Source organism: Canis aureus, chromosome 22, assembly GCF_053574225.1.
Source record: "Canis aureus isolate CA01 chromosome 22, VMU_Caureus_v.1.0, whole genome shotgun sequence".
In the NCBI taxonomy this organism is placed as follows: domain Eukaryota; kingdom Metazoa; phylum Chordata; class Mammalia; order Carnivora; family Canidae; genus Canis; species Canis aureus.
Window position 1 is genome coordinate 37,237,310 of NC_135632.1, and position 21,335 is coordinate 37,258,644.

General features: G+C 38.2%; 1 protein-coding gene across 9 annotated transcripts in view; it reads left to right on the forward strand.

Annotated features, from left to right (window-relative positions):
- The window catches only part of RBMS3 (RNA binding motif single stranded interacting protein 3), a 1,278,684-nt gene that overhangs the window by 266,069 nt on the left and 991,280 nt on the right, over positions 1-21,335 (forward strand). The window lies entirely within an intron of this gene.

A 21,335-nucleotide genomic window follows, 5' to 3' on the forward strand; every position in this document is an offset into this window, starting at 1 on the left:
GCTAGGAATTACAGACTCGTGACCTATATGCTATTATGCACACTAGGTGACTTTATTTGATTTATGAAGAAAAAAAGAGAAGAAATTAACATCCCCAGTTGATGACCGGGCAAACTGGGATATACAGTTAAACAGATGACAGTTTTCAGATGATAGAGCAAGTAAGTCACAAAATGGAGGTGAAATCAGAGTGCCCTGCCATCATACCCCAAGGATCTTCTCAAATTTGTTATGGCCTCCGTGGTTATCCAAATGGCTGTTTCACTTGCAGCTTGCTTACTCCATGATGGCAGGTGTCTCCTTAGACAGGACAGGACTCTGGAGCTTCTCAACACAGCAGTGCTGGCTGCACCTTTGTCAACTCTTAATACACTGGGGTACTGGTTATGAAATTTCTCTAAAAGAAAGCTCTAATGCTTAGACATCAAAATATGCATGTGTAACATTTGTCAGGATGAGCTAAATTAGGTGTCTCTGCTCCTTGCAAGGCCCATCTTGTAGGAGTCAGGAGAACTGAAGCAAGCTTCCTGCTCTATCTCCTCCCAGCTCTTAAAATTTCCTGCTCTGTTTCGTTGAAGCCACATATGCCAGTACCCAGGGCGAATTTTATTGCTGCAACTGTTTTGCTGACCTATTTTTGTCAGTGCAGAGGTTAGTTTCAGAAGTGACGGCTTAAAATAATTCACCTGATGTAGTCTTCTTGGACATTCGAAACTTGAATTATTTTCACAACACCTGAGGACACTGAGAAGGCGATTTCATCACTTGTTGTATCTTTAGCAGAAAGCCAACATTAAAATGCAAGTTTTCTTTACGCACAGGCATTCACTCATTCCTTTACTTGTCTGTACATCCAGGAAGCATTTATCAAAATTCTCATAGTGAGCTAGTTGCTAAGAAGGTCATATGTAGATCACTGGACAGCTGTCTCTCTGGAAATATGGTAGGGAAATAATGCTTTTCCTCACTGGCATAGCAAAGTCATAAATTAGCCTAAGTAGTCACAATTTTCCAAATAGAGTGAGCCAAGGCGTCATTTTTTTTTTTTCTTGTAATAGCCACATAATAAGCCAGTCATGGTAGTTAAATGTTGTAGTGGCAGCATTGGGCTTTGGCGACAGGTGGCTTGGATTCAAGATCTGGGAAATTTACCAGGCTGGCTGGTGTGGAGAAGTTACCTATACCATACTTAGTGTACATTGGAGAGACTCCTGACTTTTGGTTTTGTTGTCTAGGAAATGAGGGTAATAGTGTTTGGCTGTGAATCTTGATGAAGCCATGCAGGTGTGTTAATTGAAGCTGATGGTGGTACAAACAGTAGTTTCCTTTGCTTCCATGGCTGTCCTTTGCCCAATTCTGTTGTATCTCCCTCTTCTCTCTATTGCTGAGAGATCCTTTAACTTTTTACTGCCTTTAACAGTAAGGACAGTGTTATTTTCAGGCATCAAAATATTCTAGTCTTCTTTTTTTAAAATATTTTATTTATTTGGGAGAAAGAGAGTGTGTGTGCACAAATCAGGGGAGGGGCAGAGGGAGAGAGTGAGAATCTCAAGCAGACTCTGTGCTGAGCACAGGGCCTGATGTAGGGATTGATCTCACGACCCTTAGATCGTGACCCTGAGATCACAACCTGAGCCCAAATAAAGATTTGAACGCTTAACCAGCTGAGCCACCTAGTGTCCCCAGTCTATCTTTAATTAAAACTTTACATTAGATAACCACTAGAAGAGAAGATATTTCAAATATATATATGACAAATGACTCATATCCAGAATATATAAACAACTTCTGCAAATCAGTGAGGAAAAGACAATCCAATAGAAAAATGAGCAACAGACTTGAAGAGACTCTTCATAAAAGAAGATAGGTATCCCAGAGGCTTAAATAAATAGATTAAATGGTGCTTAAATTCATTAGTTACCAGGAAAAATGCGAATAAGACATACAAGGGATAGAGCTACATAGCTACCAGAATCGTTAAAATAAAAAGACAGAAACTACCATGTATTGAAAACAATATGGAGCAAAAGGAAATTTCATTCAACTTCCAAAAGGAATATAAAGTGATTTTCCCAGTATGGGAAGCAAACTCTTTGACACTATATGTTAAAACTAGACATAAGCATATACCTGCAGATTCACTCATCATCTCATACCCAACTGAGTTGCATATGTTTTCAAAAGGCATCCCATCCTCAGGAATATTTACAGCACTACTATCCACATGAGCCCACAAACTAGAATCTGTACAAATTCCCATATAATCAAATATTATATGACAATGCAAATTAGTGGTTTACACAGCCCTGGGCAGGAACATGGATAAATACCATAAGTATAATAGTGTGTGAAAGAAGCCATCCCCTAAAAGACTACATATTCTCTAATTCAATGTATCCAATGTACAGAAACAGGAAAAAACTGATTTATACTATTAGAAGTTGTGCTTTGGGGGTGGTTATAATTGGAAGGGGGCAAGGAGACTCTTGTTTCTTGATTAGGTGCTGATTACATGGCATGCTTGGTTTGGGAAGATTTATCAAACTATGCATTCATGATTTGTTAACTTTTCTATATATTTCAGTAAAATTGTCTTCTTTTCCCCATATCTCTAGAATATTTTTTTTTACTTATCCTTCACTTTGCGTTTTTATACGTTTTCATATCACCTACCCATTCCTTTTGCATTCCTATTATTATTAACACAGCTTGAGCCTTGGGAGTCTATAGTCTAGAAGCGTAGGGAGACTTGTACCAAAGGAAGCTCTTCTTTGCCCCCACCTCTATGCCATGCTTCACATATCCAGGCAGAGCTCTCTTTACAGCCTTGTCTCTGGCACCTAAAAGCCACTTCGAGGATTCCTCGACATGGTATGCATGGCTAGGCAGGTGTGTGGCTCTGTTGATGTTCTACAGCCCACCCACCTACCTGACCTAGAAGAACTCATAACATGGGCTTACACAAGACTTTTGAGAAAAATTCAAAATGTAATGTATAATCCAATCATCCATAATCAGAATATAAGCAATTCTTTACATCAGAAAACATGCATTCTTCAACAAATTAATTGTAAGCTGAAGAGAAGCATGGTGTGGGTTCTATGAATTAGAGAATACTTAGAAGAAATATTAAGTTAAAACAAGGAGGCAAGAATAAATTATCATGTCTAGGGATACATGTTTGATAAAATTATTTTTAAAAATACAAAAAATGATTATTGTACCATCAGAAGAATAGTTGCTTGCTGGGTGTTTGGGTGGAGAGAGTGGGTTGTGATTGTGATGGGGCCCATGGATGGAACTTTTGGAGTACGTTGGCGTGATGGTTCATTCTATGTGTCTAGTTGCCTAGACCACAGCACCCAGATGACTGGTCAAACATTATTCTATTTCTCTGAAGGTATTTTTCTGATGAGATTAACATTTAAATCAGTAAACTTCAAATAATGTCAATTACCTCCCATAATATGGATGGGCCTCATCCAATTAATTGAAAGCCTTAAAAAAGACTTCCCTCCCTCAAAGAAGAGAGAATTCTCCCAGAAGACTGTCTTCAGTCTTGAACTTCAGTATCAACTCTTCCCTAGGCCTCCAGGCTGCTGCCTTGCCCTGCAGAATTTGGACTTGCCAGATTCCAATGTCACATGAGTTAAATTTGCTACTGTAGGCTACTATGTACGAGGCAGTGGGCTAATATACAAAGACAAAAAAGCCAGAAACTTGGAGTTCTAAGTACCTTTCCTTTAAGGATAAATGGAGGTACAAAGCTGATTCACTGCTAACTTCCTTTATTACTATCATCTGAAGGCAAATGGTCTTCTTTTGGTAGCAAGTGCTAAAAATAAAATTCTTCCTTTTAGCAAATGTTCACCTAAGGAAAACATTCCATGGTCAATGTCTTTTGTGTGCAAAGGACATAACATTGCTGTCAGGAGGGAGGACTATACATAGGGTATAAAAAGTTAAGGTAAACAAAGATCATAAGTTTAACTCAATGCTGGAATTTCTTGGTTCCTTACAATTTAGATAAGATTGATTCCAACACTGAGGCCATGGGTTTTAGGATTCTAAAGCTCTTCTTAAATGTTCTTTGTTATCTCTGTTCCTATTCGGTGGGGATGGGAATGTTTGTTCTCCATCTTGGGGTTCACACAAATGTGGGACTTCTCCTTGACCACCCCCCCAAGGCACTACAAAACAATAACTTCTATGGCATGTTTTTTTTTTAAAGATTTTATTTATTTATTCATGGATACACAGAGAGAGAGGCAGAGACATAGGCAGAGGAAGAAGGAGGCTCCCTGTGGGGAGCCTGATGCGGGACTCGATCCCAGGACCCTGGGATCATGACCTGAACCAAAGGCAGATGATCAACTACTGAGCCACCCAGCTGCCCCTTCTATGGCGTGTTTTAAGGATCATAGGGAAGAGCATACAGCAAATAACTGGAATAAATGAAGTAAATTCTCTGAAAACAGTATTTGCACCACCATCATCATGTAGTACTATACCTTGTTTCTCAGTGGCTTTCTGGCTCCTCTGTGGGCCAAGCTAAAAGCCTCTCCTTGTCTCCTGTTGACAAGTTGATCACTCATCTTTTGTAGTCTTGGTTTCTGCCAACCCACATGCCCACAGGGTTGCACACCTTTCACACCAGTGGTGTTGTTTTTCCAAGTAAAGACATTTCCTTCTTAAGTGGAGTCCTGCTACCCACTCTTGGAAATCAATTGCTCACATTCATTACCTAGGATAGTCGCCAAATCCAGCTTTGGAGACAGCTTCCTCCACCCCAGCATATCTCTATCTCCAAAAGCAGCCACCTCTCAAAATATCCTCAAATGGATGCAGAGAAGCTGAGTTTGATTAAATAAAACCTGGCTAAGTTTTCTCAATTATTATTAGAGCCATCGGAGTCAGGAATGAAATATAAAAAAATTGTTGAGAAGTGAGACAGGGTGGCCTTCCTCTTGTACTCTGAGAGGTGGTTTTGCATCTTTGCATTTCTAGTTGTCCCTTCCTGAAATGCATTCCCAGATGTCCCTTCTGCCTTAGAAACACTTTTTCTTCATAATTTGGATGTCTCTTCAGTCATAAACAATCCCGAGAAACCTTGGAAAGTTAGCTACAGAAATTTAATCTCTGTCTACCATGATTTCTCCTAGCACTTCTTTGTCTCTTTAGTAAAGCAGTTATTTTGAAATAATACAATAGTACAATTTGGTTTGTGTGACGACTTTTCCTGTCCAACTGTGAATTATTTGAGATTTGGGACTATGTTTGGTCATAGGGTTTGTTCTGAAGTAAACAGAACATGAGTTCTAACATATTTCTTAACGTGAGTGGCAAATAAGGGCATGATAGCAGTATAACAGAAGCTGTGTTTTATGTGTGAGTTTTCTCAGCGTGCTACTGTTTTGAAATGATCAGATGTACACTTTCTTATTATTAAAGAAGAAAATTTAGCAATGTATAAAGATCTTAAGAAAATTAAAACTTCTGTCAAAGTACCTTCCTTGTAAGTGCAAGAGATAGATGAGTGGCTTAGTGGCTTCCAGGACTAACTTTCCACTATGTTAGGTTGTTGGGAGAGACAGCAAGCGCAGATGTCACAAAGGCATTCTCCCTTGGGTTTTAAAAAAATCTTGGGGGTTGAGGGGGTATTATAGGATTTGTAGGGGAATTAAGATTTTTCCTCTGTCCTCATGGTTCTGTGGCTGGACCCAGGAAGTAAACAACCAAAGACAGTTTAACAGGAGATAGCATACAAAGTTTATTTGATATTAATATTTCATGTAACATGAAAGCCTTCATAGAAGAGAAACAAATACCACAAGAACTGGATAGACCTGAGAGCTTTATTACCATTTTAACAAAGAACAATAAATTGTGGAGTCATGACATGACAAAGGGAAAGGGAGTTTGAGTCAGAGGTAGTTATTAGAAAACCATGGAGGAAACTAATGGAAGATAAGCATCATTTTTGTAGGTTGGTTTGTACTAATACATTTTGGCATCAGCTTTTTGTTTTTGGTGATCAGGATGTCTCTTCTTGGAGTGCTTGGGTGGCGCATTCGGATGAAATGTCAGACTCTTGGTTTCTGCTTAGGTCATGATCTCAGCATTGTGAGAGTGAGCCCTATGTCAGGCTCTGTGCTTAGCATGGAGTCTACCTAAGACTCTCTCCTTCTGCCCCTCCTCACTTCCATGCTCTCCCTCTAATGAAAATCTTTTTAATAGTAAAAATAAATGAAAAAAAATGTTCTCATTTTCTTGCTGAAGGAAGGGCACTTTTCTCACAAGAAGTGGTAGATCCTGCTTCCAGGTAGAAAGGGAGAAGTCAGAGGACCCTTCCTGCATCTGCTGCATCTGAAGTGCCTTCAGGTCAAAAGAGTCGATATTCTGAAGTGGCATGTTTTGTGGTGGCATGTTCTGATCCCCTTAAGATTATAGTTTTAATTGTGATGAAATTGGCCTTTGTTAAAAGTAAATGTCTCAAGAACCTAGATCTGCAAGGAGGAGTGCAAACCCCAAAGTAGAGGGCTTGTAAAAAATGGTAGGTTCAAATGATGGTGGAGATTTCATTGTCTGATATTTCTTACTAAGATTATTATTGTGTGTTGAAGTTCTAGACCAAAGTTTCCTAAGTTTTGATTGACCTGCCACAATTTTATTTTTCCTATAAAATTCTTATTTATTTTTCAAATACAAGATGCAAAATTTCTGAATACATTTTTTGAATACATTTAATATTAAGGCAAAAATGCATGTACCTGCAATTCCTACCGAGAATAAGGTTCTCAAAAATATTTGCTAAATGGGAAGAAAATATAACTCTCTGAGTATAATATTCCCAGATCTTTTTACCTGAGTGAAAACTTACTTATAAAAAGCTAGTTAGTTAAAACTGAGCTCACCTTTTCTCAGGTTCCTAAAAAATCATCTGCCTCTCTAGTCCTAACTCCTGTGTGAAATATACCATTTTTATTTCTCTTTATGTTTTATTTATTTTCCTCCCGATAGAAACTTTTAATTACCTGTGTGTCTGTGTTTCTTATTAGACTGTGAGTTCTTCCATGCCTGGTACCTCGTAGGTACTCCACAAATGCAAGTCATTGAATGAAAGAATCAGGGTTGAATGAATATTTCAAATGCATTACTTTACAACCAAGAGTGTTAATTTCCTTTGGGAGAGATAAAAAAAAATGACAAGGTCTGTCCATCAACAATCTTCTGTGGGTCCACAGGGAGGCTATTTCAAATAATGCCTTATATTTATTAAGTAGTAAGTATGGACCAATGTATTAATAGATATAATACTTGCAACTACCATATCAAGGGGTCCTTTTATTATTCCCATTTTATAGATGAAGATACTGAAACTAAGAGAGATTCCACTATCTTCCCAACATCATACAGCCAGTAAGTAGTGGAGCCAAGGTTCATACCCAGGCAGTCTGATTTCAGAGCCCAGTTCTTAACTAGTGTACTTTCAAACTTCAACAAAATTATTTCACTGTCAGTGTTGTGCAAACGTGTATGTGTGAATGCTGTGTTTTGTCACAACTGAAGATGTAGAAGGACCTATAACTCTCCAGTAAGCTGACCTCATTGGATGATCTGTGCAAAGACTTTCTCTAGAAGGAGCAAAGGATTTATTTTAACCAACCATATTCAGTCTTATGTACTCATTCTGTCTTATCTAGAGTTGTGGTTTGTCATCCTTAATTAGCCTAGCCATCTGAACCATCTAGTGCTTTAAAAACCCTGATTCCTCTGCCTCTCTTCTCCTCCGCTATTCTGTGAGTGTTTCTCTGCTGTGTTTTCTCTCCTCTGGCAAGATAATAAACTCAACAAACACTCTCTTCCTCCTGTTCTCTTTTAAAGTTCTGGTGCTCTTTGCTTTATCCTTTGATAATGTGCAGTCCTGTGGGAGGATATTCCAGAGTAATTCATGAACATTAGGTCCCAAACTCCAGATTTAGAAAGTTTGTTCTTTTTCAATCTTGATTAAGTAGTTAGACAAATCTGAAATACCATTATCCCATATAGATCAAAACATAGAGATAATTATGTAAATTAGTGACAAGATGACTTAAGATCATGCTTTAAATAATGCAGAGCCCAAGTTCTGCATCAGAGTGTACAATAATGAGCTGGTCAGCAAGATTTTGCATAATGGAGTGAGTCCCTTTGGGAGCCTGTTCTAAAGGATAAAATGAAGAAGGACTAGGAATTTGTTTACCATGGTTAATAACTGATTTCTACTCCAAGGTGGAATGGTGCTAAGCATATTTGAAAATAGGTTGTTCTTTTAAATAAGCTAAAATATACTCCTATGCTAAATTATCTTCCATATCATAACTCAAATTATCTGGGTTTTTCCAGTTATTTTCAGAGTCATATTTTTATGCATAAGCTTTCATTTAATTCTTTCCCGAATAATTGAAAATTAAATATTTGGGAGCCCATGTTTTTAGGAATGGAGTTTGTATACATATGTCTGTGAGAGAGAGCAAGCATATAGAACACATGTATATGTATGTAGTGTGGATTTCTGCATTCTGTTCAAAAGGGTTCTTACTAAAAAGAAGAAAAGTGAGACAACACACTTTCTAGTATATACCTCAGTTACATTTTGACATGTTCTTTTAATTTTGCTTCTATGGGTTCATTTTTAATTGTAGTTCACTATTTGTATTTTTGTAAGCTACTTACAAAAACAGAGTTTTTAACAGATGAAAAATACCTTATTCAGTAAAATAAACTGAAATTATTGAACTAAAAAAAAAAACACAACAAAATAATGTAACTCCCCTCTGCACATTTTAAAGAATTTAAAGAATTTGTTTTATTTTAGCGTGTTTGCTCTGTGGATCTGACTTGATTGATTCATGATAGGTATTCAGGCTTCTTATGAATGTTTGGACTGAATAGATGAGGAAAGACAAGTGCATATAATCTGTGATTTTATGAGAGACCAGAAGGACACTTTAAAGATTTTGCTCTATTTTGGGATGTAGAAGGAAATGATACCCTTTACAATTTACTATTCTTTGAATCTGGTATTTTAGAGAGATTTTTTTTTCCTTTAAATTGGATAATTTATAAATGAATGCTCCCAAAGGAACTGTTTGTTTTTTTTAAAGATTTTATTTATTTATTCATGATAGACAGAGAGAGAGTGACAGAGAGAGAGAGAGAAAAAGAGAGGCAGAGACACAGGCAGAAGGAGAATCAGGCTCCATGCCGGGAGCCTGACATGGGACTCGATCCCGGGACTCCAGGACCACCCCCTGGGCCAAAGGCAGGCGCTAAACCACTGAGCCACCCAGGGATCCCCTCCCAAAGGAACTCTTAAAATCAAAGACAAAATATGTTGCTTGAAAACTGATTTGTCACCAGTACTTTTTAACGTACATATTTCTCAACTCTGATGATTACTTGATTTTAAAATTCCATATGCTAAAAGTTAGGAATGTGCAAATAATGTGGATAAGAGAAAATGTCATGGTGAGAGTGTCTCATGGGAAATATTTCAGCTGCATTGCTCATATCATCTCATGGACATAGGTCATTACTTCCAGTTACACTTATATACTCAACCCTTGAACAATATGGGGCTAGGGACACTGAGCCCCCACATGAACACAATCCATGTACAACTTTTGACTCACCCCAAACTTAACTACTCATAGCCTACTATTGACTGGAAGTTTTACCAATAACATCGTCATGTAACACATATTTTGTGTATGTGTTATATACTGTATTCTTAAAATAAGTTAGAGAAAAGAAAATGCTATTAAGAAAATCAAAAGGAAATTATGTTTACAGTGCTATATTTACTTTAAAAAAATCTGAGTATCAGTGGACCTGAACATTTCAAACAGTTCAAACCTGTGTTGTTTAAGGGCCAACTGTACCTCAATTTTAGTATTTTGATTGAATTTGGAAAAGGAAAAAAATAATAATCATGCTGGGACATCTGATCATCAGATCCAATGTCTGGTGTTTTCTGGATGTCTGAATGTGTCTAATTTACTTCTCAAGACAGTCCTGAGAGGAAGGTGGTATCCTGATTTTACAAATGGAGACAAGGAAGCAAAGAGAGATTGGGGAAATTGGCACCTTCACAGCAAATCTAAACAAAGTTTTTGTGGCTCTTTTTAACTCGTTCCACTATAGAAGCAGCTCTCAGACTTAGAGAACGTCAGAATTACCTGGAAGGCTTTTTAAACAGATTGTTGGGCCCTACCCTCAGAATTTCTGATTCAGTAGACCAGTGGTGAGGCTGAGAATTTGCATTTCCAACAAGCCCCTGATGAGGTTGATGTAGCTGGTTCTAGGGCTGGGCACTTGGAGAGACAATGCATTATAATATAGAAGAGGTCTAAACCTGTTTCAGTCATGTCCTGTTAATAAAAAGTGAGCATTCAGTGCCTGAGGGAAATCTTGAAAATCTGTGGCCTATTGTGCCATATGTTCCTCAAATGCACTCTCTATACCATTGGGGGGGGTGGTGGTGAGGTGGTTTGCCTTGGGGGTCCTTAAAGCTACAGGGTAAACATGATGCATCCTCAAGAGTGCCGGTTTTCCTTGATGGTAAGTGGTTTAACATGCCATTTTTATATTAAAACAAATACACAGCTGTGTTATAGAGCAGAATACAAATGCACGTGCATTCCTAAAATAAAGCCTTAGATTTCAAAGAAAGTCTGCCCTGATGGTAGACTGCTTCAGGCTATGCTTCAAGTCTCAGAGGGTGCACATTGGCTCTCCTCTGGCAATGAGCGGATTTAGCTGAGGAAGAAAAAAGGTTATTTTACATCGATATTAAATACCTTTTTGAGCTGAGAGTTTCTATCTCTGGATTCAGATTCTTGTCTTCTTTCTGACTTTATAGTGAACATTCCTCAGGGTCTAGCCTTCAGGACCAGGTAAATCAACTTTTTTCCGAGGACATATAGAAACCTCAGCATTAGGGATGACATTTCTGGGGTGCCTGAGTGGCTCAGTTGGTTAAGCATCTGCCTTGGGCTCAGGTCATGATCTCAGGGTCCTGGGATCAAGCCCCATGTTAGGCTCTCTACTCAGCGGGGAGTCTGCTTCTCCCTCTCCTTCAATCCCTTCCCTCTGCTTGTGCTCTTTCTCATGCTCTGTCTCAAACTTTCTCTGTCAAATAAATAAAATCTTTAAAAAGAGAGAGAGAGGGAGAGATGACGTTTCTGTTTAACACCAGATGCTATAGACTTCAAATTTAAAAAAAAGGAAATTAATATTGTAAATCTTATTGTCTTCATGGAAGAAAAGGATCAAAAGTCAGTTTTGGGGGATTTTTTCCTTCACTATGGGTGCTACATACATACACGCACACACAAACACACATACCAGCAAATAAAGCTCTAGATTTTGGCATATGCTGGTTCCTAAGTCAGGTGCCCATAGTTCTAGGCTGTATTGCCCATTTGAGGTAATGCTTCAAATGCCATGCATGAATATGACTCCCCCTTTTTAGGCTCCGATTTGTGGTTTTGCTAATGGCAATAGCACTCACCTATTTTTAGATATTAACATATTATTGTTTTTGTATGGCTCACAAGCTCAGTATGGTTATGTTGTAAATGGTTGAAAAAATCAAAACAAGAATGATGTTTTGTGAAAAATGAAAATGATAAGAAATTAAAATTTCTGTTGTAAGAAATGGAGTTTCCATAAATAAACTTTTATTGGAATGTAGCCATGTTCATTCAGTTTCTTCTTGCCTATAGCAGCTTTTGGTTCCTTTTCCACTATAAGGGCAGAGATGAATTAGACAGAGACTTTGTAGCCCACAGTATTAAGTATAGACTATTTGGCAGAAAAAGTTTACAGATCCCTGATCTGGATGGTACTGGAGACAGGTGCATTTTTGCCTTAGGGGAAAAGATCCAGAATCAGACCACTTCCACCCACAGAGTAAGTTCTCTCATCTATCTATCTGTTCTTCCCCCAAGGAAACCATTGGTAGCCAGGAGTTGTTTGAATGCTTGGCAACTCTTTGCAGTAAAAACATCAATGTATCTTGAAAATAGGGTGTTCAAGTTCAGAACTCAAGGCTTTTAGTGATGGGGGGTGGAAAAGTACCTCTATTCATTCCTATACCAATATTTTTAAATTTTTATGTCAGTAAATTTTATTGTCCCAATTCTTAGTCTTTGAAAGGAAAAGCTCAGAGAAAGTGTATGTGGGGTTTTCCCTTTATCTCATAGATTGGAGAAAAGTACAGGAGATAAAGAATTTGTGAATCAATCTAGGTGATGATGTTGGTAGAGGTATCACCTTTTTACAGTTTTCCCAAAGATAAATAGATTCATTTGCTCATACACAAATGCATTATCTCCATCCCGAATTCTCCCCCAGAAAGCAGAGCCTGAATTAGGGCTTGCATTGGCTTGTTTATTACCAAAAGTGGTCCAAGGAATAGGGATGTGGGCGAGGAAAACAGGAACAAAGGAAAAACCAAGGCAAGGGTGCATTCTTTTTTAGTTTCTTCTTCCTTAAAAAAGAAGCCTTATTGGGATATAAATCATGTACATAAAATGTCCCCCCCCCCACTTAAAATGTACAGTTCAATAATTTTAGTATATTCAGGGTTGTGCATCCATCATCACAGTCAGTTGTTAGAACATTCTCATTAAACCAAAAACAAATCTTGCTTCCATTAGTAATCACTTCCCATTTTCCTCTAACCCCTTTCCAGATTCTGGTAACTGCTAATCTACTTTCTGACTCTAGGGATTTGCCTATTCTGGACATTTCATATAAATCGAATCACATGAAACTGGCTTCTTTCACTTTCCGTGTATTTAAGATTCATCCATGTTGTAGCATGTATCAGTACTTCGTATGTTTTCATTGTCAGATGGTATTCCCTTGTATGAAGAAATCACATTTTATTTATCCATATCAGTTGGTGGACATTTGAGTTGTCTTCACTTTTTGGCAATTATAAATGATGGGAACATTAGTTTACAAGTTTTTGTGGGGACATATGTTTGTAATTTTCTTGAGTAAATTCCTAGGAATAGAATTGCTGGATTATATGTAACTCTGTTTAATCTTTGGCCTGTTTTCCAAAGTGATTGCACCATTTTATTCCATCTAGGAATGTTGAAGGCTTCAATTTCTCTAGATCCTTAATTAACAACATTTGTTATTGTCTATCTTTTTTATTTTAATAACTGTGGAGGGTATAAGGTGGTATCATATTGTGTTTTTGATTTACTTTTCCCTGATAGCTAGTAAAGTTGAACATCTTTTGCATGCTTGTTGGTCATTGGTATATCTTTGGAAAACATGTCTATTCAGATCCTTTGCTCATTTTTAATTCAATTATTTGTCCTTTTATTACTAAATTTTAGGAATGCTTTATATATTTTAGATATAAGTACCTTATAAGATATATAATCTATAATTTTTTCCTCATTCTGTACATTGTTTTTTAAACTTAATGTATTTATTTTTTGAAGGAAAAGTTTTAAATTTTGATGTAGGTCAATTTATTTATTAATTTTTTTGTTTTGGCACTTGTGTGTTTGGTATTAAATACATGAAGGCTTTGTCTATCCCAAAGTCATGAAGATGTACTCCTTTATTTTCTTCTAAGGATTTTATAGTTTTAGTTCTTATATTTGGGTAGGTCTATGATCCATTTTGAATTCATTTTTGTGGATGGTATGTGAAGAAATTGTACACTTGATTTTTCTGCATATGCATATCCTGTTGCTCTAGAACCATTTGTTGACAGACTGTTCTTTCCTTCATTAAATTATCCTGGCACCTTTGTCAAGAATTAGTTGGCCATATATATAATGGTATATTTGATTTCAAGTTATATTCCATTGGTCTACATGTATAGTCTTATGTCAGTGCCACACTGTCTTAATTACTGTAGCTTGGTGGTAAGTTTTGAAATTGGGAAGCATGTGAATATTTATGTCCTCCCATATTCATATGTTAAATTCTGATGCTCAGTACATAGTATTTGGAGGTGAGGCCTTTGGGAGTTGCTTAGGTGAGGAAAGTGAAACCCTCATAAATCTGACTAATGTCCAGTAAAAGAGAGATTCCAGAGAGCTCCCTCACCCTCTTTCCATAATGTAAGGACACAGCAAAAAGAAGGCCATTTTTGAACTAGGAAGCAGGCTCTCTTCAGGCACCTCAGGATTCTGGACTTGTCAGACTTCAGAATGAGAGTAATTTTTATTTTTTTTATAAGTGTCCAGTCTATGATATTCTGATATAGCAGCCCAAATGGACTAAGACAGTGGGAGTCTTCCAATGTTATTTATCTTCTTGAAGATTGTTTTGGCTGTTCTGAGACCCTTGGATTTCTGTATGAATTTTAGGACCAGCTTTTCAATTTTTTGCACAAAGAAATCAACTGGGGTTTTGACAGGGACTGTGTGATTCTGTAGATCACTTTAGTGGGTATTAATATGTTAATATTATATCCTCTGCTCCTTGAACATGGATGTCCTTCTGTTTAGTTTTTCTTTAATTTCTTTGAACATTTTGTCATTTTCAAAGTATATATTTTACACTTCTTTTGTCAAAATACTTCATTGATAAGTATTTTTGATACTGCAAATGGAATTTTCTTAATTTTACAAAGATTTTTCATTGCTAGTATATAGAAATACAACTGTGTTTATAAAGTTTCTCTTGTACTGTGCAAAGTTGCTAAGCTTGTTTATTCTAATAGTTTTTTAGTGGGTTCCTTAGAATATTGGCCATGCTAATATTCATTCATGGCCATTCAGGGGCCATGCTATCTGAAAAAAGCGATAATTTCACATTTACTTTTATAATCTGGGTACCATTTATTTCATTTTCTTGCTAGATTGCCCTGCTTAGATCCTATAGTATAATCTGGAATATAAGGAGGGAAGGTGAAGATGCTTGTCTTGTTCCTGATCTTAGGGACAAAGCTCTAATATTTTCACCATTAAGTTGATATTAGCTGTGGATGCCTTTTATTGGCTTGAGAAAGTTACCTTCTATTTCTGGTTTGTTAAATCATAAAAAGGTCTTAGAATTTGTCAAATGTTTTTTTTTTTCCTGCATCTTTTGAGATAATATTTTTTTGCCATTTTGTTTTGTTTTGTTTTCATGGTATATCATATTGATTGATTTTCAGATGTTAAACCAACCTTACATTCCTGAGATAAATCCTTGGTCATAGTTTATGATCCTTTTTATGTTACTGAATTTAGTTCGATAGTATTTTGTTCAAGATTTTTTGCATCTATATGTATAATGGATATTAGTATGAAATTTTCCTTTCTTGTTATACTTTTAACTGGCTTAGTTATCAGGAAAATATCTGGGTTCATAGACCGGGTTGGGTAATGTTCTTTCCTCTTCTGTTTGTTTAAAAAAGAGTTTATGAAGAATTGATGTTATGTCTTATTTAAATATTTATTAGAATCTACTGGTGAAATAATCTGGAAGGATACATTCTTGAGTTGAGCAGCAATATAGGCCCCTGGGGCTGGAGATTCTGTCCTCCTCCTCTGAAAGACAGAGTGGACTCTAGTTCTACTCCACCAGAGGGACAGAAGAGAGGAGCATTTATCCATCAGCTTTCAATTCCCATTAGTCAATAGTTTCTTTGTAAAGTATTAGCTTCCTCCCACATTTGGGGATTTCCAAATGTGAGTGCTAAGTGAGTTCTTACAGATAACACATACTGCAGAGTCAGAGACGCAGCAGTGAGGTGAAGAAGGGCACTATAGTGTACAACTGCAAGTAGAAGCTTCGAGGTAGAAGGTTGTGGAGCATCAGTAGTTCCAGTGAATGGTTTGAGTGAAAATGTGAATTAGGCAGCAAAAACTATTCAGTATATAGTCTATCCATTGAGGCACTTCAGTCTGCTTGTGCCCTCCATTGTCTTTAATTTTTCACAGAGACTTCAAAGTTGTGGTCACTTCCAAAATCTACAAAAGACTTAAATGTAAAGGTTACTGGGGCAGACTTCAGCTCCTACCTTTGCATCTCATTGCCTTTCTCCATCTCTCATTGTGTATTTTCCTCACCTTTACTCAGCACTTCAACGCAGACAAGGTGCTGGCCTGGTAGGGTAATGTGAAACTTCATCTTTGAGGATATGAGTCTTCAGTTATTGTACCTTTGTGGACCATGGTTTTATCCAATTCCCCATTTATAGTTATTACTGGAAGCACTAAGAAATGCCCCAGAGAATCCCATAGATACCATATGTATTCCTTTCAGCCGCCCATTGTATAGTAGCAACCCTACCTCCTTGTGGTAACAGGATTAATAGCAACTACTAATATTGTAATATTGTAATATTGTAATATTGTAATATTGTAATATTCCTCTCCTTCCTTGATGTTCTCTTGTTATGAGGAGACCAAAATGGCAAGGTGATAGTTGTAAGTTTAGGTTCAGTGATATCTAATCTAGCAGAGCCTTAAGTTTTAGGGACAAGAAGAACAAATTCTCCAAACTGGGAACTGGATGTGAAGAACATTGTATATCTTACCCCTTATTTTTCCAGCCAGTTGGTTCTGGCATTTAGAGACATAGTACCATGTGCATCAGCCATTGCTTCAGCTCCAAGTCCCAGAGCACAGTGTCTCAGACGCAAAGGATGTTGTCCCTGAGGTAGACCTTATTTGAGACTTCAGTGAGCCATTTCATCATGCCATTGATGAAGTCAGAAGCAGGCTGACTGCTTCTGAGTGGTATGATATATGGTACGACTAGTGGATGAAATGATCAAATACCCATAGTTGTACCTTCATAGCCATAAAAAGGTACTTTATTTGATGATCAGTAGGATATGTTTCTCTAAATTATGTATTCTGTAAATCTTTGCTGGGAGCTGCTGATGAAGGGACTAGAGGCCAGGGAGGGAATCCCATATCTACAGTAGGTATCAATTCCAGTAAGCAAAATTCCAGGTAGAAGTTGTCTAATAAATTAATCTGCCAGTGAGTGGCTGGCTGATCTCCTCAGGAGATAATGCCATATTTAGAGTTCGGCATCAGACTCTGCTCTTGGCAGGCTGGGCATTTGGCAGTGACCTGGATAAGAAATGTCCCATGCTGTTTGGCCCAGGCATAGCCTTCATTCATGTCACTACCTGGGCAACTGTGTAAGGGCTTTTTGTGGAACCTCTGGAGTCAGTGAGTACTTTAGAGTGAACTATAAAGTAAAACACAAATAAGAGCATGTTTTGTGTCTTCTCTAGTAAGTTCAAGCCCCATGTGGGGCTCTGTACTCAGTTTGGAGTCTGCTTGAGATTCTCTCCCTCCCTCTCTCCTTCCCTCCCCCCTCTGCCTGCCTGCCTTCCTGTCTCTCTATCTCAGATTTTATTTACTTTGAGAGCATGAACAAGAGCAGGGGGAGGGACAGAGACAGAGAGGGCCAAAATCAAGAGTCCGATGCCTAACTGACTGAGCTACCCAGGCACCCCTCACTTCACTACTTTCAATCAAGGCCACCTCTGACTGGGGCTTCTGTGTGGCGTCACTTATAGCCAGCACTAACATGTAGAGTCAATCCATCAGGAAACTAGGCCCTAAGTGTTTTTCTCCTCTAATAGTTGATTGTAGGGTGTGTGTCCCCCTGTGGCTGTAAGTTTTGAGTTGAGGGAGATGTATCACTATGACCTAATAGTTCTAGAAGTTATGTAAGTTATGTGTGCCTTCAAGACCTGCTTGTATCTGGTTCTGGATATACCATTTCCAACATATGACAGATTGCTGCTGTAGCCATCCAACATTATGATTTGATGGATCTGATAATATTGGTTCAAAATGGGCAATTCCAAACACATAATTATTTGGTGTCCTCTGGTTAAGCTATTAAGATTCTATTAGAGGTCCTTAGCACTTCAAGAACAGTTTTTCAAGTGGTGAGTAGTTTTCTCCTGCAAAACGCCTGACCTTAGTCTAGGACCTGAAGAATATGCACTTGACTCTTCTCTTTTGGCTTGTTAAAGACAGTACTCTACATTTTTATTCAATAAGAAGATTTCTACTGCTATTAAATCTGCTGGATCATATGGCCTGAATTGCAGGACAACTTGCAATGCATCCTGGACCAGCTACAGAATCTTCTCTTGCTCTGAATGCCACTAAAAACTAGTACCTTTTTGAGTCACCTTTTTGAGTCAACCGGTAGATGGCTCAGAGCAATACTCCCAAGTGTGATATAAGCTGCGTCTAAAGTTCAGATAGACCCACCAAATGCTGTACATCTCTTTTAGAGCTATGGGGTACAAGGTATGACAACTTGTTCTTTACCTAGGAGAGGATATCCTGACACACCACAAGCTACTAGACATCCATCCTACTCCTAGGAATACTATGGTCTGTTAGCTGTAGTTACAGATCTTTACAGGTCAAGATACCCTGGTTGCCACTTGGCTTTGCTTTTCCTAACAGTAATTTCATCCATCTTGCCTCTGTCTGTTAAGTAATGCCACATGGCCTCTGCTATTGTGCAATCCCCTTGTCCTTATTGAAGCCATAAATCCCAGTTCTGTGTCATCATCTCCTACTGTTAACTCTGTCTTGCAGAGCATAGCATTAAGGAGCTGTTCTCCTCTTTACCAGTGAAATTTCCAGGCCACCAGCTAACTTTAGCCCCTGAGCTTCTCTTTCTGGCTCATTTTGGGGTGTAACATCGTTTTGAATTTTGGCTTCAATTTTCTACCAAACCTCTGTGAGCCATTGGGAACCCGATTCTGGAAACGGTAGCTGCCTCCCACTTCCCTAATATGTCAGACTGTGGCTCCCTTGTGCTTAGAAAATACATGGTACTTTGGGAAGGCTCTTGCTTTCAGAAATCTTTGGAATAGAAGCTAGTCAAACCATCTCCTCTTTGAATAACCCATAATTTTAGAAGGACTCATTTCATATACTTCCTTTCCTTTGTGGCTAAATCTAAGATAGATAGAAATGACACTGATTTCCTACTGGTCCTGCTTTCCTTATTTTTCTGAAATCCTCTGTCTTCCTCCCCAGTTCAGAGTTTGTTTAGCTATTATGTCTTTGTGGGAAGGTGTGGTAGCCATTACTAGTGCTCACTAGTCCTGAGGTCCCTTTTCTTCCTGGGCATATGAGAAACAAAACTTTGTAGCCTCCATGCAGTTAGGCAGAGCTGTTTGCCTAGTTCTCACCAATGATCTGTGATCAGATAAGACATGTGTCACATTTGAGCAAAGGGAGTTGTATCAGTCAGTGTAGGCTGTCATAACAAAATACAACAGGGGCACCTGAGTGGCTCAGTGGTTGAGCATCTGCCTTTGGCTCAGGTCGTGATCTCTGGGTCCTGGCATCAAGCCCAGTATCGGGCTCCCCTCAGGGAGCCTGCTTCTCCCTCTTCCTAGGTTTCTACCTCTCTCTGTGTCTCTCATGAATAAATAAATAAAATCTTTAAAAAATAACCACCACCACCACCACAAAACCACAAAACAAAATGCCACAGACTGGGTGGCTTCAATAATAGATGTCTTTTCTCACCATTGTGATAAAAAGTACCAGCAAGCTTGGTTTCTGGTGAGATCTCTTTTCCTGGCTTGTGGACTGTTATCTGCTCACATGGCCTTTTCTCTCTGTGTGCATGGAAGGGGAAAGAGAGAGCATGAGCTCTGGTGTCTATGCTTCCTATAAGGGTACCATCTCTATCAGAGTAGGATCCTGTCCTTATGACCTCATTTAATATTACTTACCCCCATAAGGATCCAAATATAACAGTCTCTGAATATAGTCCCATTAAGGGTTAGAGTTTCAACATGTGAATTTTGAAGCCCATAAGAGCAGTGAAAACCTTCTGTGCGTTTTCCAACTTTCTTTTTGCCTGCCTTGGCAACCCTGGAAGCCATCTGTTCCAGATAGTACATTTACAAGATGGAAGTAAGCTGAACCTTGAGTTAATACTTAGAAGGGTCCAACTTTGGAGAGTCAGTGGAACTACCAAGATCTTTCAGCAAGAAACAACATGTATTAACGGAGATATAGGACTGGCTCATTACTGTAGCATGACCCATTCTATCCTGATCCTGGAGGAATACAAGTAGACTCTTGTATGCCTACACTACCTAATTTCTTTTTGTCTCATCACTAGTACAAGGTCTTTCGAATCTAGGAAATTTTATTTACATTTTTCTGTATAGGAGTTGTCATAGGAGAACAGGACACACCATTTGAAATCATTTTAAAGGTTAATAGGTTAATATTTTTTATATTACTCCTCCCATCATGATAAAGTTTCCATAAAGATTATCTTGTTATATCCACAATATTTCAGTCCAGAAGCAGAAATACTCTAATTTTGAAAACATTCTTTTCATGTAGGTTACTGTTTTACATGTCATTTTTGTTTATGAGTGAGAAGGCCTTCTACCATTTACATCAAAGATAACTGTGCCTCTCCTGGAGTGAATTATCAGTTTAAAAATACACTTTATTTTTAATTTAAAATGAATGTGATATTCAGATTCATCAAACAGTTGTATCTTTAATTTCTTAACACATGACATTTTCCAGGCTCTCTCAGGTGTTAGCTCTCAGGTAGCTTTATTTATGTGCTACTCTTAAGGTATACACAGCTTTCTCATGGATTGTACCATGTTGAACAAATAACAAAAAAAATTCCTACCCTAAGGAGCTTGGAGTTGGCAGGTAGGTCACCTAATCTAGGATGCAGAATAAAGAACAAGCAGTGTGCATGGGTTAGGGTTGTTGTTTCTGGAAAGATCAGCAGCGAAGGTGGGTTTTTAGCCCAGTGACACGCAATTGATGCAATGGTACAATGATTTATCAGGTAAAATGAGACATTTAACAATAAAACAGGCCATTAGGAAGCCACCTGTGAGTCATTACAGTAGGCATTTCCGTTTTAAGGATGGCCTCCACCTTGTAGCTGGGCGCCGCAGAGAAATGGCTTACCCTTCAGGAGCTCTCGGCCTGGCTAAGCTATTTTTTACTGCTTTTACGTGGTACCTGAAGGGAACACGAGAGGACAGAGAAACAAATGCAGTCAGCTTTCCATCGCCAGTAGTGACAATACCGTCTCCAATTATAGCCTCCAAGAGATCTCTGAAATTGTATTTCTGAAATGGTCATTTATTAAAAGCTTAAGGCTCTTCTGATAAATACACCGGGAAGTTCTGTCATGCTCCTCACAGGGCCAGAGGAGACTGCATTCGTGCTCAGTGTGAGAGCAGGGATGGTGTGAGCCGGTGAGGGAGACGAGGTGCAGTTCAGGGCTGTGATTCAGCTTTGTGAGTAATGAAGTGACAGGCTGGAAGGCAACTTCAT